Source organism: Acartia tonsa, chromosome 2 (assembly GCF_053477335.1).
Source record: "Acartia tonsa isolate MP-2025a chromosome 2, ASM5347733v1, whole genome shotgun sequence".
Lineage (NCBI taxonomy): Eukaryota > Metazoa > Arthropoda > Copepoda > Calanoida > Acartiidae > Acartia > Acartia tonsa.
In genome coordinates, this window is record NC_137261.1 from 29,445,746 (window position 1) to 29,463,979 (window position 18,234).

The following is an 18,234-nucleotide window of genomic DNA, read 5'->3' on the forward strand; positions in this document are numbered from 1 at the left end:
GGATTTCTATATTATCCCTCACTGTTACAGGAATCGTCATGTCAAGTTTAAAATCGGTAAACAATAAAAACATGTTTAAATTTATATTATTGAATTATTATTATTAAAATAGTAATTTAGTTGTTATGCATAACTTTGTTAATTTCTTTTGGGTTTCCAAATGTAATTGAATCTAAAAGAATGCAATAATCAAATAATATTCCTCCCTCCATATGGGTTGATAGATTCTAAAGAGGGGGGGGGGGGTCTTATGAAGAATAATACGCATTCATTATACATTATACTTGTGAGAAAAAAAGTTCATCAAAAAAGGGGACGATCCTTACGCCACAGTGGAATTATTCTTGATAAATGGAAGTATCATTATTTGGATCTTAAACCATATTCTATTGTGATAATGTGATAATCGCAGCTGGCTAGAATAATGATACTCCCACTCCACCCCCATTACCCCATCCCCCTCCCCTCCTACTGGATGAAGAAACTGACCAATAAATGTGGTCCATGTTAGCAACCTATAATAAAGACAAACTTTCTCCTGTCCTTGTATATTCTATATCTATTCTAAATTTTCTTTATATGTTGTTTTAAAATCTCTATCGTAATTGAATAATTTAGAGCAAAGCTTTCCTACAGTTAGTTTTTGAACTTAAGTAAGAGACAAACAGTTTCATTCGAGAGCTTTGTTTTATGGATGTTGTCATTCTTGTTTTCTTAACATTTCTGAATTGTAATTAAAATGAATAGATATAAAATATTTTACTTTACTTTTACTTTTAACGTAAGATAATAAGAAAATATATATAGATGAATTTTAAATCTGGATACAAAATTTTTAAAAATTCCAAATATATATCTCAGTATGGGGAAAGATCTTAAAACAATGGAAAGAGGGTAATACTACTTAAATATACATATACGCAAAGATTTCCCCTAGATATGTACATCAACATTACGCACACACACCCACACACACACGCACAGGAACATATATACGTCGAGCTACGCCGCGTCGGGGCGCTACATATACGATACCAACGAGGCGATATATTGGAGTGGAAAGGGGGGGGGGGGGAGAGTTAAGATTTAGGGTAGTTTGAAGACTTCTCTCGTATATTTAGTAGTGATTTCAACTGTGCACAGAGAACAAGCGTATATATATAGTGACTTTTTCAGTGATAATATGAAATTAAATATTAAAAATTGTGACTTTAAAAAGTGACTATATGAATAAATAAAAGTAAAAAATAGTTATATAAATAGCTTTATATCAAAGGTAGGTTTTATTTCTACAATTTTTAAAGTTTATTGCGAATTTCGTTGATTTTTTGAGAAAAAAAGCTGCAAAAAAGCATTTTCTCGTATGTATGTATAAATGTAATGGCTGTAAATTAATTAAACTTCCCCTTTTAACTAACAGCTACTGCATACAGAATTTTACACGTATGAATTGTGGAGAAAATTTCTTTCGTTGTCCTTTCCCTATTCCTGTGCATGCAAATGTAAGTTGGAATGTGTGTGAGTGTAATTTTTGCAAATGGTGAAATCTGTAGTTGCATATGCTCTGTAATTAACCTTTTCACTCGCCTACAATACAGCAGAGGGAGGGAGGATGTGAGAGGGTTGGAATTCAATGTTTAACTATGATCGTAACATTTTTAAGACTTTTAATAGAACAGAATATAACTAAACTTTAGTTAAATAATTGAGAACTGCAAAACCTCCTTTATTTCAATTTTGAATCAAAATGTATTTTTATGCTTCTTTTCGAGTAATTTAGCTAATTAGCTTAATTTAAAAAACTAATTTTCTTAAGAAAGGAATAAAACAAATCGATATAATTACTTGGTTGTTGCACTAGATTTTCACTTACTCTAATAAATAGATACTCGCAGCTGGCTAAAAAAAAACGATACTCATCCTCGCCTTATCTTCTACGAACGAACTGACTAATAAATGATGTCTATGTTAGCCACATATATTAACGACAAATTTTCCATGAGTATATATCCACGTATATCATAAAAAATATCACTTTGGAAAACTCATTTCCATTTTACAATTCTAGATATTCAGAATATGTATTATTAATGTTCGTTTATTTCCATAATAAATCACTTTTTTTCTTAATTCATTTTGGCATGGAAAATCTATTAACTATGACATTTGTAACCGCCAGGCAGAAATTATCTCATATATTCAAAACTATGATTGAGGAGTTATTCAAGGAGGGAGGGGACAATTACAGTAGTGAGTCCCCAAAGTTTTATGATTACAATTTCTTACACGTTGGCTTTACAACTTTGGGGACTTTATTGAACTTTGATTGATTAATTCATTAAGTTGAGTGTGCAAACGTTTCAACCACTAAGTTTAATCAACAGAAGGGTTAATTTTGTTTATCATCATAGGAGATGTTCATCAATTTATCGGCTATTTTCTTATCCCTTCAGATCCCTGGGAGTTATTAATAAGTATTTGTTTCCATGTAATTTTGGCAAGCTTCATGTTAAAAAAACATGTTTTGGTTTTTCAAAAACTTCTGTTTTTCATCGCTTATTATATGTGTTTTGTGGCCAAACGATTATGAATTTGTTTGTAATTAGTTTTGATTAATAAAAGGGATTGCTAACCGCAGCCGCTCATTTCATTTTATTAACTTAAAAGTTTAATTTCAAGCAATTTTGAAGATTTTTGTTGAAGTTTTAGAAGATTTATTTACATTGTATCAAATCCTTGTATAAAATTTAGAATAGGCTTTAGTATTTTCGGTTGTGAACTTCAAAGGTGTGCGGAGAATTGCGAAGTATACCTTTTCAGTATTGCTTCGAAAATCAGTTCTGAGCCGTACTGAAAACTCATGTATCATATCGAATTATAGACAATTTTTTACAAATAAAAAATAAAATAAATCAGTATTAGTTTTAATGGTCTGGGTCTTCGGCCCCTCAGTGCCAGCAAAACTAGAATTAACAAATTTTTATTTTACTATCCACTGAAAACTTCATATAATACAATGCGATAAATTGCTAATAGAGTCCGCTAGGAGCTAAATTTAGATTTATAAAACATTTCAATATTATGAAATGCGATTGGCTATCCATTTAAAGTAATATAGTGAATGATCAACTAATGATTGTTGTATTAATAATTGAGTTATGCATATGTAACATTTAAATAATATCAGTTACAATTAATTCATTTTTTATATCATATAAAACAGGCATTTTTAAAATTTAAACCAACAAAAAGTAAATTATCCGAAGGATTTTATTTTCGTTAATGTTGAGAACTATAAGGAAAATCTTTTGAAATTATTCGTAACATCGCCCCATATGTGGCGATTCGTCGTATTTTTAGAATGGCTTTTTATAGGTTATTTTAGGTTAGGTTATATTGAGTTAGGGGAATGACCCACAGGGTTAGGCAATTGGCCCCGCAGGGGCTAGAAATAGGAGAAAAGCTACTGTGAAAAACACGAAGAATCGCCCCATAGGGTGCGATGTTACGAAAGGGACTATACCCATTATTGCTATTTAAAATTAAAGATTGTTGGCTTAATCCTTTTTTTGATTTATTAATAATTTTAAAGATTATAAGATTCTAATTTATATTTTTAACACAGGCCAGTGAAACAAGAATATGACATTGAAGTTAAATCAATGCTGCCTACTTTTAAAATAATTGGTCAGTGATAGCTTGTAATTATTGGAAAAAATAAAGGGTTGTTGATTAAATTGTCTCATGCTAATCCCTAGTGTGGTCACAGTTTTGCAACAATAGATATAAGATAAACGTGGATATATTGACAGAAGAAAATTTGCCGTTGATTTAGCTTACTAATATGGACCTCATTTATTGGTCAGTTCGTTTATCCAGTAGTAGAAAAGGGGATAGGATGAAAGAGTGGGGTGTGGGATATTCTTATTTTAGCCAGCTTGGAGCATCATTTTATCAGTGAACATAAAAATATGGTGCAACATCCAATAATTAATATATCGAGTTTCGCAACTTATCCACGTAAATCTTTTTATATGATTTATATACCTTAATAATAATAAGAGAGGCATGTTTCATGGTTAAAGTTCTATAACAGGTAGATACACAAATAGATTAATGTAAATTAGGAGAGATTACGTAGCCCAGTTCCATCTTTCACGAAAACAGCTAGATATGCAAATAGATTTATGTAAATTAGGAGAGATTACGTAGCCCAGTTCCATCTTTCACGAAAACAGCTAGATATTTGATTTTCTCTGTAAATCAATGCCTAACATGATTTTTTTTCAGCTGAGAACTGGTTCTGATCCAGCGAATAATAAATGGTTTCAAAGCCAAACTGGAAAAAAAATATAAATCTTAAGCTACATTTATTTATTAAGGTGGAAGAAGTGGCCAAATTTCATTGCTACCCTTTATTACAATAAATCATTAAACTATAATGAAACTACTGATAAAATTACAACTATTTTTTTACAAATATTTTAAATCATAATCTGGTTCAATAGATATTTACCCAAGCATTTTGTTTAAAGGATGCTGTACGTATTGGTGCAAAAAATGGGGACAAATTTCAAATTGTTTTGGCGTGTGACGTCATACCCCCATCTCTTTTCTAGGGGGTTTCTTTCCTCCTTCCCTTTTCTTTCCCCTCACTTGTGACGTAAATAAACAGCCCCGTCATTTTTCAACAAATGATAAAATAAAAATAATAAAATTTCCAGTTTTGTTATCCCGGGGCTACGGACCTTTGGAGCTAACAATATTGGTTACATTCTTAGAATTTTTCATTTTAACATCTGCAAAAAAAATCTGTCTGTAATACGATGCGATAAAGATCTATTAATTATATCTGAAACTGTTGTAATACCAAAGCATACATCACGTCATAAGAATCATAAAATTTCTCAAAATCATTAAGTGGTATAAATAAGAGGATGTTATTTCAATCAAGATCGTTATATAGAAATAAGATGTAAAATTATCGTATTGACAATATTGTTTTTTGTCACTAGAAGCGTAGCAATAGCAAACTAGCTACATTTGCAATGACTGCGTTCACGAAATTAATCCTTATTTTGTGCAATTATGAAATCAGAAGGGAATAGTTATTTATTGCATTGTTTTATCTACAGCTTTCCGCAGATATCAAAATGAAAAATGATAAGATTAAAACCAGTTTTGTTAGCATGGGCATTTTTATGGTTTTGATTTTATTATTGGTGGAAAATTGTCTGTAATACGATGCTATACATATTTTTTTCAGTATGGCTTATAACTGGTTCTAATCCAGTGGATATTAATTGGTGTCGAAGCCATACAGGAAAATAATGTTCTTGTTTTTTCTTATCTATATCTGATCAATAATATATATTTCCTAAATGGGAAAATTTCATTTAAAATAGAGAAAACCGTGAAAGAAAGACGATCAGAACAAAAATCATTAAGAATATTACTTTTGCTTTGAGAAGATTGAATTTATATGCCAATTTTTAGATAGATGTTAGGTTCTATAGATTATATATATGTTTTTCTTTACAATTAAAATTCTTTATTTTAAACTATTAAATCAGTGTTGTTTCACAAAATGCAATTTTATCTTCTTCGATCTATATAAATTTTTTCTCTTTTTTTTCATTAAAAGATCATTTTTAGCTGTTTTTATTTTCTTGCACTTACATATCTATCTTAAGCAGGGCTTGGCAACCACGTGTCAGCCGCCCTTCAGTCTCAGGGAAATAAACCTTTTTACAATTTTAAAAATCAGCTGGGAGTCTAAACCTAACCCAAATGTTGCAATTCCTTCTTTTAAAATTCAAAGTATCCAAAGGGGTTGAAATTTAGGCTTATTGGCGACTGATGCACGGCTGCTGAGCCCTGAATTCATAACTGTGGACTCATAAAAAAATAAATATTCAGTAAAAAAAATGTCTGAAGGTTAATCAGTAAATGATAGGGCAATCAAATGAACTTCATTTTTGGCCAATTTTTCATTTTTTGAATACTATCAAATCCATCAGTGAATTCCTAAAAAAGGAGCTGTATGAATATTACAATGGCTATAAGGGAAATGGAAATTGGTTGTAATTCTAAAAACTATTTCGATTGTAAAGCTTTGATATTTTGTTTTTAAGGGGTAGGGAATGGAAGGCAATAGCCTAAAACAATCCCGGAACTAATATTAAGCTTCCCAAAAATGAACAACTCAATCGGTGCAGTAGCTTTCGTCTTAAGATACAGAAGAAGAAAAACGTTGCTACCTAATATAATAGGAAATATATTAACTCTTAATATCCCCAACATTTTAGGTTGTTATTATGTATTCATACTTTTTCCTTTACCCGATAAAAATGCCACAATAAAGCTTTTTTTCTGATTTATGGAATTCGAATATAAAAGACCTGAATACGCATGATGACTGGAAGAATCTGATTGGGATTAAAGGATCCTTTATGTGCGGGTATTCAGAATAATTTCAGTCATCATGCTGATGTTATTAGATATATTGTTATTTGGATGTTGCACCAGATTTATATGTACTCTAATAAAGTAATACTCGCAGCTGGCTGAAATAACTATACCTCCTATCCACCCCCTTCTATTAAATAAACGAACTGACCAATAAATGAGGTCCATATTTGCAAGGTAAATTAACGATAAAGTTTCCTCTGTCATTATATCCACGTATTCTATATCAATTCTGATATCTTAAATTATTTTAGCGCAGCTACTGTACAACTAGGACATTTCCGTATGTTCCAAAATTACTGCACACACACAACTTAAAATTGTCTACATAAATTTACTTGTTTATTATTTCATAGAGGGAGGAGATATTGGACTTTAAATTAAACACAAAGTTGTATAACCACGTTATAACTTGTAATATTTATTGGATCAAAACTTTGGGCACTTAGAATTCAATTTATTGTTTGCAAACTAACACTTCTTAATAACCATTGACTGCAAATACCCAATATCAATAAGGTCGTGTACAGAGATTTTTAATGTCAAAAAGAGTAAGAGGAGGGTGGGGGGGTTGGACTGTTATGTAAATACCAAGAGATCTAAAGGGATAAGACAATGTTGGATAAATTGATGTACATTCCCAATAATGATACACAAATTACCCATGATGTAGATTACAATTAGTGGTTAATATTTTTTGAGCACTAAACTTAATGAGCCAATTAATCAAAATTCAACAATAGTCCCCAAAGTTGTTAAGCCAACGAATGAGGAAACGTTATTATACAGGTTTATTTAGGACTGGTGTAATAAACAGCCAAATGTCCTATCCCACTCTGGTAAACACCACAAAGTTTTAGAAAAAAGTGCTACTTTTAAATGTGAATATTGCATGTAAATAAATCAATTAGGCACCAAGAAAAAAAAAACATATTTTGGTGCAACTTGCGGATAGGAAGTCAAGTTATTGCAATGTGTACACACACAATGGATATAATATACGTGGATATCATGACAAAGAAAATTTGTCGTCAATTTATGTTGCTAACATGGACATCATTTGTTGGTCAGTTCGTTCAATCAGATAGAGGGGTAGGGATGGGGTTAAAGGGGTTGATGGGTTGTATCGTAATTTTAGCCAGCTGGGAGTATCACTTTATCAGAGTGCATGAAAATCCTGGGCATCATCCAAGTAATAATATATCAATAACATACACATTATATTCAGTATTTGTATACTTTACAATATGTTGATTGGATCAAATGAATTTTAAAACAATAATATTATTTCACTATTTTAAATTGCAGAATCGTAGTATGTTAATGAAGGAGCAACTCAATGAAACTTTGTCTATTAACTCCTTGTAAATATTTCTTGTGAAATAATAGTTATATATCGCAACTAATTTAGACAGCTTTCCGCGGATATTTAAATGATAAACTATAAGATTAAAACTGCTAATAATATTATGCTTTTTATTTTAATTTTTTTTTTGAAAAAATTTGTCTGTGATACGATGCTACACATGAATTTCAGTATGATAAGAACCGGTTCTAATCCAGTGGATATTACGCGGTTTCGCAGCCACACTGAAAAAGCTTTTACGTGGCGAGTTACATAACCATTCTAGTAGTGAGTAATTCTACAGGATATAATCATGATCTATTTTTTGAAATAATTCTCCAAAACTGCACAGGATCCTCTTGAATCCTTTGCAATGTTCCATGATAGTAAATGGAACCTCAAACTTCCTATGACATCACATAATGTGTACTACCAGGGTTAACCAAATATATACACAATCATACAGGCAGGCACAGTATGGAGCACAAAACCACGGGTTACTACTTGGAAACACAACTTAATGAAATATATTTACTCTCGCGTGAACATATTTTACAGCTTGGAGCACAAAACCATGTCTTACAACGTGGAAACACAACTAAATCAAATATATACACTGATAAAAGCAGACATACTTTACAGTTTTTAACACTAAACCATGTATTTCTACGTGGAAACACAACTAAATCGAATATATATACACTCATACAGGCCGGCCTGTTTCACAGTTTGGAGCACAGAACCATGTTTTAGTACGTGGTTTAATTTATATCTTACTCATTCATGACTGTGCCTCATATGCTCTATGTAGTAGACATTATTTAGCGTTCCTAACTGCTATACATACTTAAAAAGAGATTGTTTTTATGGATGGTAGCTGCAGTATATTGCATACAATATAACAGTGGCACGAGCTACATTATTATTAATATAATTGCACAAATGCCTGGAATCCAAAGGGATAAGACAATGGCCTATAAATTCATCTACATCCCCAATGATGATACACAAAATAACTTATTCTGTAGATTACAATAAGTGGTTGAAACTTAATTAACTAACCAATCAATTTCAATAAAGTCCCAAAAGTAGTTAAGGCAATGAACAAGAAACGTTATTGTACAACTATGGGGACTAGTGTAATTAATAGCCCAATGTCCCCTCCCTCCCTGAATCATTACTGATAAAGTCTAATTGAGTAATAAAAAAACATTTTCAAAAATAAATAAAATCAAAGAGCCAATTGATTAGTTTAAAATCTCAAATTGTAAAGTTTTGTATTAGGACAAAGTTACCTAAGGAACAATTTTGAAAAGCCATCTCCGTGTACTTTATATCAAAGTGGTTAGATCGCCACAAGAAAAGGTTAGAAGTGAAAAAAGGGTTTGATTTGATTATCCGGGTATTGTAGGAAGGGAGATGGTAATAATGGACAATAATTTTATCTTCAGAAAAGTCATTTATATAGTAAACTGCTTTATAGTTAAGTTCATTTACATCCCAATCTTTCCTCCGAAATAAACAACAAATGTCAGAACACAACCTTTAGAGTTGGGGAGGGGGATACTAATTTATCGACAATTGTCCCATCCCTGCCTCGCATGGGGTTTTGTAATATGAAAAGTTCAACTTTATTTTAATTGATGAGCTTCCTTACAGGGATATAGGGATAGGTGACTGGACGATAAATTAATCTTTCCCTAGTTTGTTTGTGTTCAATTATGAGTAGGTAGTTTACAATTACAAGGTAGATTTAATGAGTGTTGATTAATTTAAGCGGCATTGTCCTCTCCCTCCCAGGATTTCTCATAATTCTTTTTTCTAGTGTTATGAAATCTTTTGGCACGACTATCTAGACTAGTTTAGTAGCGAAGCTACTATACATCTCAAGTTTGTATGTCCTAAAATACTTCCTAAATACCAATACTGAGCTGGATCTTTAAATGTGTAGCCGTTGCCGTGGCTGTAGTCGTGGCCGTAGCCGTAGCCGTCGCAACTCCCAGTGCTGCCAATAAAACTTGGATTTTAAAAGATTTTGATTTAAAATATTTTAATTAAAAATAAATTTATAATTATAATATTATAATCATTAATTAAAATTATATATTTAAATCTTTTTAAAATATTTAAACTTCAAAACATTAAAAAATTTTAATTAAAGATCGCTATTAGGTTAGTTGCTGTACCTCTGGCTACGGCTACGGTAACGGCTACACATTTAAAGATCAAGCTCAGTAATTTAATGCTTTAAAGTATTTTTAATGAAAATATCATATTCTGTGATTTATTAACAACACGTGTCAAAATTTACCTTGTTTTTAATATCTAAATATATTAGAAAATTATATTGTAACTAGCAGCTGCGACCCAAGCATCTAGGATAAAAAATAACATAAAACCATCTTATGATTTAACGAAAAAAACTGAAGCCACCCAAGGCTCTTTCCCTAAAATGTAGAACTCAATCGGATCAGTAATTATTGAAATCTTATGCTACAGAAAAAAAATTTACTACTTTTTGTATTGGTTTAAGGGAATCTTCAAATATTGTAATGTAAATCATAACGAAATATTATTTTTGGTATTTATTTTTTTATAAAAAGAAGATTTTGTGAAATTTTGTCTGATATTGCAATCTAGAAACCTGATAATGATCTTTTGAGTAAATGTTCATTTAAGGAAATTTTTTGTTAGAGTTCTCACTCTATTTATGGTAATAAAACGTTTTAGCATCTATTTTTATCTTACTAGATATCTAAATAAAACCTTTTAAAAAATTCTTTTGCCAAGAAAAAAATTTATTGCAAAATCGTTAGTTATTTAAATGATTCTTTTTTAATTCAAACATTTAGTTTTAAATTTAGAACTTGCAAAATTGATATTAGCCTCTGCTCTATCAGAAGCTTGACAAGTTTAAGACTAATTTTGATAAAGAACATAGAAATGGAAAAGCAAGGGGAAATTTGTAGTAAATTTAGCTTGCTAATATGGACCTAATTTATTGGTTATTTCGTTCATCCAGTAGGAGAGGCTGGGATAGGGGAAAGTGAGTGTATCGTTATTTTAGCCAACTGCGAGCATCACATTACCAAAGGAAATCTGGTGCAATATCCAATTTATAATATATCGATTTTAAAGGATTCTTATTGACTTAGGTTGCTTACTTTTTGCCTGGCTTTTTTTGAGTACATAGACGACAAAGTATAAAAAGTAAATCATAAATATATTTTTAAAATATATTAAAACAAGACACGTAATACACATATTAATATTTTTTGCACAAAAAATGTGCAAATGTTCCGATGTCAAGTTTTGCATTGTTTTGGCACTTGTACAAATCAGGATATTAATATTCACTAGGCCAGATCAGATAATATCTTGAAAAACATAAACAAATACATTTTCACAATGACGACAGTTGACATAGCTACATAAATACTGGTTGATAAATAAAAATACAAAGAAATTTTGGGGGAGGAAATTTTTCTAGGGGTGATTTCTCTGTGGAGGATTGTGATACAATTCCCAAAATAGTTATAAACTTTCCCATGACTTATATCAAGCTACACTGTAAATGAGAGCCATATAGGTTTAGCTGTTGACCTTTTGGTTGCTCTGTGACGCTTCGGGTACAATTCCTCTCCACGCCATCGGTTAGCTGTTAGCAAGATCCTTTGGTACAAACAGACACACACAGATCCTGTATTATATAAAGAATTGCAGAATGTCATAAACTATAATGTAGCTATGCTGTAAGCAATAAGACAAACACTGAGAACAGTCACGTATGACTGCATTATAAATTCATATATTTATTTTGAAGGTGGTTTCCTTTAAAGCGCTCAGTGGAACACAGAACCCCCCAACCCATCATTTTTAAAAACAGTAAAATAAGGGTGGAGGGGTAGTTTTTTGTTTATTTGTTTATAATTTTAGGTCAGGTTAGATTATGCTGGGTACAAGGTAGCCCAGCAGGGTTAGGGAACGGAATTTTAGGGCCCTTCCCACAGGGTTTAGGCATATGGGTGAAAGAATTATCCACCCTTACTTTCAATTGATTTAAAAATGAAGGGGAGAGGGGTTAAGTGCTTAATAGACACTTTGAAAGAAATAACCTTTTTAAAAGTTTTAAACATTAATATATTAACATTTGACTTTAAACCATGCAAAAAGTAAGTGTTCTGTTGGTCAAACAGATTGAGGCATAATTATTTCAAATGATTAAAATAAGAATTACCATATAAAGCAAATACAGAAGATCTTTTATACTATTTTACAATTGTCATTGTGACATAAAAAGTACACCTAAACTTTAACTGTTATGTCAACTTAATTCATTGGATTTAAACCAGGAATAAATGGATAAGAAATAAGGTTTTAATTATTTTTTTTGGCGTTGCTACAAAAGACCTAATCCCACATAAGACATAATCCTTTAAAAGACCTAATGAGAAAAAAGTTAAGTTAGGTTAGATTAAGATTATGCCCTTAATAGGATTAAATCTTGTGTCATTTAAGTCTTTTTTAGCCCATTTTGTCGAATTAGGTCTTTTATATGATTAAGTCTTTTCTAGAAATGCCGATTTTTAAAATGAATTTTCAAACCATTTACATATTCCCAATTCCGAATTTGAAGAAGACGCATATAAATTTATATTTTTAATAGCGAAGCATATATATTATCCTATACGTCCGTCCGCCTTTAAGTAATGGTAGTTATCATCCAGAATTTCCGTACGTCAATTTAAAACATTCCGATTCTTAACTTTTTGACAATAAAATTTCATCTCATGTTTAGAATAATCATTCCTAGGACAACACGGTACAATATTATAAGCGTGGCATCTCTAAAATCAAATCCTGAAAATGAAAGTATGTCCTTATACCGTATCCTATATTTATGCAATTTCGAACAAACTTATATAATTTTTTGTTTAGACTTACAAATTAATGTTCTGCTTATTAAGTTCTGACACTCTACAAGTGATAATGTTCGTTTGTTCTACCGTTAAATTCAGAGCTTTGCTTTTATGGATGTTGGGATCCTTGTTACATGAATATTTAGAATGAGACACTCCTACATGAATCTTATATTTTATCTAAAATTATTAACATAGCACATTTTGCAAGGTTGTTAATAAAGGAACACATTTTATTTTTTTCTTTGAATGTTCTTGACTTTCCGCCTCAAGATACCTTGAGCCGATTAATATCCGCCGCGCTGGATAAAAACAGGTTCTCAGCCATACTAAAGAATCATGCAAAGTATCGTATTACAGACAATTTTTGCAAAAATATTTTTAAAATCATAAAATTAATATCAAATTTGTCAGCCCAAGACTTCGGCCTCTCAGGGCTAACAAAACTGGTTATTAGTGATGGGAATCCGGATCCGGAATCCGAATCCGGAATCCGCCCAATTTTCGGCCAATTTTGGAATCCGAATCCGGATCCGGAATCCGTTTTTTATAGCGGATTCCGGATTCTATATTGGTAGGCTAAAATTACCGTCTTTTTTCTTACAACTCCCTCTGTTTGAAGGCAAAGATCAAAAAAAAATTTTCTACATAACAAATTTTAATAATTACTAATGTGATGTAAATGTTTTAGTTATGCTGGAAGTCAACACTTTAAACAAATCAAGGCTTCAACCAAGTAACAGAGTGATAAATTAACGAAAAAAGCTATCCCTCTGTGACGGACGGCCTTTTAAAATACTGCTAGAATCCGGAATCCGAATCCGGAATCCGCCAAAAATAAGAATCCGGAATCCGCAAGAATCCGTCACTTTTTTTTGACGGATTCCTTCAGAATCCGGAATCCGAATCCGGCCCAAAAATTCGACGGATTCCCATCCCTACTGGTTATATTCTTAAATTTTTTTATTTTAGTATACGCGGAAAGCTGTCTATAATACGATGCTATAAATAACTATTATAATTTATCTACCTAAATACATGTGAATTCAATCGTTGATACGTGCATACATAATATTTAAAACCTATCTATTTTACATGCATAAAACTACCGTTTTTCCACTCGTTTTTTTAGGTGTGTGTTTTGTATTAGTTGTCGTTCTCGTATCTGAATTTAACATCATGTATATTTTCAATATAGATTAGATAATAAGCTTTTTATATTCATATATACACAGCTACGCCCCTAGAGGTGATATAAAAATTTGCATAGTAAAGGAAAACTATATCGGTTCAGTGGTTAGCGAGATCCTTCGGTACCGTCAGACACTTATTTTTTTACTCTAGGAGCAATTAAGGAGGGGGAGTTTATTTTCAAATTTTGTTTTTAAACAAATATTATATTTTTTTAGGGGGTTACGGGTAATTTTTTCTAGTGCACATATTCCTTTACTTTTGAATAATGATATAATTATACGTGAATATTATTTATTTGAATACTTAAGAAAAAGATTTGCATGAAACTAGATTATCAAGTGCTTATTTACATGTTAATGTACATTACTACCATGAATTCTACTTTTCTGTTGGCGTCAATATTATTGCACAATATATACATTTGGGAAATTCGTAGAAATCCCATCTAATCGACTGAAAGAGACCAAATAAATCCCCCTCCCAATCTATACTTATTTTCAATTTTGTGTAACCTCTTCTTATTTTTTAAAATTTTTTCTTCACATACTAATCAGCAAAATTAGCCAGTTATAATTCTTTAAGAAAAATGGGGGTTATTTATCGTCTCTTTTTGTAATTCATGGGGTACTGCCGTAAAATTTAATCAGATTTCTTGCGCCAAAATTATTCCATTGTTTCTGGTCATTAAGTCATATTTGTTAGTCACAGCAGGCCTAGACTCATGGATATAAGTGATAGGAAAATTGACAATAAATTAATGAAACAAATTTACACATTTATTAATTTATTGGTAGAAAGGTTTGGACAAAATTACTTTGTAACGCCCCATTCAAGATTTAATAGGCTAACAAATATTAGAAAAAGTTTATAGATATTGAACCCTTCCTCCCTGGCTTTACTACAGACATTTCTAGTTTAGTACTAGAATAGATTACAGTGTAATTGGAGACCATTATTTTGTTTCACAGAGTAGCTGGACAAAGTGTCTCAAAAATCAGCCATATGACGTCATAAAAATGAGGGAGATGAGAGGAGAAGTTAAAAAGAAAACCCCTAAAAAAGAAATGGATAATCACTCATTTTTATGACGTCAAAGGCAGATTTTTTCAGACACTTTGTCCAGCTATTTCACAGAACATCGATAGTCTAACATTTTTACAGTAGTTTAAATTTTTAAAGAAAATACATACATTATATCAGATATTTCAATTTAGCAATCCTAAAACACAATAATTCATTCGTGTATATAACTGTTATTATGAATAGTTAAATATTTTTTGCTCATTAATAAACTACTGTGCCGTATAAAAAGATTCTATTATAAAATAAAATTTATTAAGACATTTTTATGCGTACAAAATAATGTTGAATTTCGTCTTGTACTTTTTTTACACATAATTAAAGATAACGGGATGGGTGTTTTTTTCCCAATAATCGAAAAAGGAAAAATTTACACCAATTGCTTAAAAGGAATTTTGAATAGTTTTTCATTATCTATTGTTTACATGACTTCATTTTTTTTCTTCAAAAATGTCAGAAAAATGTCTCACGATTTTTATTTGTGGGAATTAGGGGTTGGGGGTGGGTTACCAAAGGGGGTTGGTAGCACTTGCTGATATAGTTTATTCAATAAAATGTGGAAGGTTAAGTCATGCAGTGGAGTTAGGCGTCTGAAAAAATACCTTTTCCCCTTAAAAATATGAATAAAAAATTGCCCAAAAATAACTATTTTACCAAAGGATTTGATTCTCGAATCTTAATGTTATGTGAGGAAATATCTACCTTAAAAAAATTAACAAAGAAAAGAGATTTTGTCTCCGTGTCTCAACTGCAATATGTTTTATATTTCGTGAGTTAAAATTACATCATTCACTCAAAATTTATGGACAAATTTGCACCTTGTGAATATTTTTTAAGTGTTTCATCGGTTACACCGTTTGCTTTGTTATTAATAATATCGGCAGCAGTCATCATTCTGCAGTTGCAGCTGCCGAGTATTGATTAACCCACCCTTTTAAGAACCCTTCTACCCTTTGGTCAAATCTATCGGAACTGCAGTATTTTGAAAAAAAAACTCTCAGATTATTAAAACAGTATAAAAATTTATTATATGACATAATCTAATCTAGCTCTAAATGATAAGTAAAATATACTTTTTTGATAATCTAAAACTTTGATATTGTAATTCTTGCGAAACAAAAAAATTACGAGCATTTAATTTTCGCGGAAAAGATTAAACACCTTTTTTTTATTATTCATGGAAGACAATCGTTTTATGTCACTTTTACATAAAGGTTGAATATCTAAAATATTTATTGCTAGCGGCTTCGTAGGGGGCACTTGATGTGGTGGGGGGTTAAATTCAATCCATTCCTCTTTTGTATTTTAGTTTCAAAAATAGAAATAAAAATAATGTTAGGGACGATTTCTCTAGGGAGGTTTGTGGTGCCCGCTCCCAAAAAAGATATAAACCTGCCCAGGACTTAAGAGAAGGTTCAGAGAAGTTGCCATTCTTTTCCTTTTGCCATTACTCTTTAATTATCTACCGAACAATAAACAAATTTTCAATAATATTATTATAGCATCATTTGGAAAAGCTTTGCTTCAATATTACTAAAACCTAACACCAGATTATCATGTACTCTGATAAAGTAAAACCTGTAACTGGCTAAAATAAAGACCCCCCTCCCTACGTCCAACCTCTATATTCACGTATATTCTATATACATTTTTGCTTCTAAAATTTCATGTAAAAATATCAAAACACTTTAAAATTTCCATCAAAAAGAAACAGAGAAAACTTGCAATGCATATTTGATATAAAAATAAGATATTAGGAAAAGCTTCCCAGTAATCACTTAGATTTGAAATTTTGCTAACATATGTCTGCCAGAGAGGTAATGCCACTGTAAATAAGGGGAAAGCAACACAATTCTTTTCAAATTATCATTTTTTGCAATCTATCATGAAACCAATTGAGCCGCGAGGGAAGGAATTATGATGATAATCAACCAACACACAACTGTAAATTCCGTGAGGTGCGGCAGTTGCATGTTTTTTAGCGGATCAACTGCGGATTTTGAAAAATCTTGATTGATTTTATAATGCTACTGCGGCTTCTGCTGAACTAAAATTATGTTGTGTAACTGTCATTCAACCGCCAGCGGCTGTTGATAATAAAGTTCCTCGGCGGGTTGTTTATTTACTGACGCATCCGCGGCTAAAAAGAATCATTCAGCAGTTGTGCTTTGCGGCTGCAGACTGTCTCTAAAATTTTAAAATTGAACACAAATTCGGCTGCGGATATAATAATTTATACGGCTCTTCGCGATGGTAGCTTTCTAAAAATAATGCAACTACAGCGGTTGCCAAGCCTTGGAGGACAGCTATGATTATTCAGCCCAATTAGTGTAGATATATATTTTCTCTGATAATTAGCTTTCACTCGGCTCAACTAGCTGTGGTGTTGATAGAAAAAATTAATCATATAAATAAAAAATGTGGGAATATAAAAATTCACACCCTTAATCAACTTTGGTCAAAATTATATTGAATTAGCAACATAATTAGCAAAATTATATACATATAAAAAAAGGGAAAATAAACGGATTTTTTTTATAGAAAAATAGGTTTCCATGAAAAAACAAAGAAGTAAATCTAAAATGAATTAGTTGGTTAGAAGAGATTTTAAGTATAGCAACCCCCCTCCCCTCCTCCCCCTCTTTTTTGTTTATTCCAAAAGATGTATTTCAAAATAATTCATTTATTCATTTTGGTAAGACACATCAATATAAATATGTGATACAATTTTTAAAAAAAGATTTAATAAAGCATTAAGTTTGGGCTTAATAAAAAATATTTACAAAATATTATTAAAATAACAAAGTAATTAAATTAAAAGGAACATTTTATTGTTCTTTAATTAACTTCTTTATTTGTTACAAATTTGTTTAATTAATGCTTAATGATTTTGTGTTATAAAGACGCGGAATTAAATGATATTTGTAAAGAATTAATAAAAAAAATTAAATGCATTGTTTTTTAACAAATAAAAAAGTATAAAATATATCATAATGGATATAGGATATACGTGGATATATTGACAGGGGAAAATTTGTCGTAGATTTAGCTTGCTAATATGGACCATTAATTGGTCAGTCCATTTTTTAAGTTGGAGGGGAGATGTAGAGTAAAGGGAGTGGATGGATGGTATCGTTAATTTCTACAGCTGCGAGCATCCGTTTATCAGAGTACATAAAAATCTGGAACAACATCCAAGTAATAATATATCGATTTATATCATACACT

At 31.1% G+C, this 18,234-nt stretch overlaps 1 protein-coding gene across 1 annotated transcript in view; it reads left to right on the forward strand.

The window, feature by feature from the left end:
• The first annotated feature begins 1,119 nt into the window (after positions 1 to 1,119).
• The window catches only part of LOC145309395 (uncharacterized), a 155,123-nt gene continuing 138,008 nt past the window's right edge, over positions 1,120 to 18,234 (forward strand). Inside the window, exon 1 of the mRNA XM_080150334.1 lies at positions 1,120 to 1,276. The gene's annotated coding sequence lies outside the window, so the exon portion shown is untranslated. The remainder of the gene's footprint in view (positions 1,277 to 18,234) is intronic.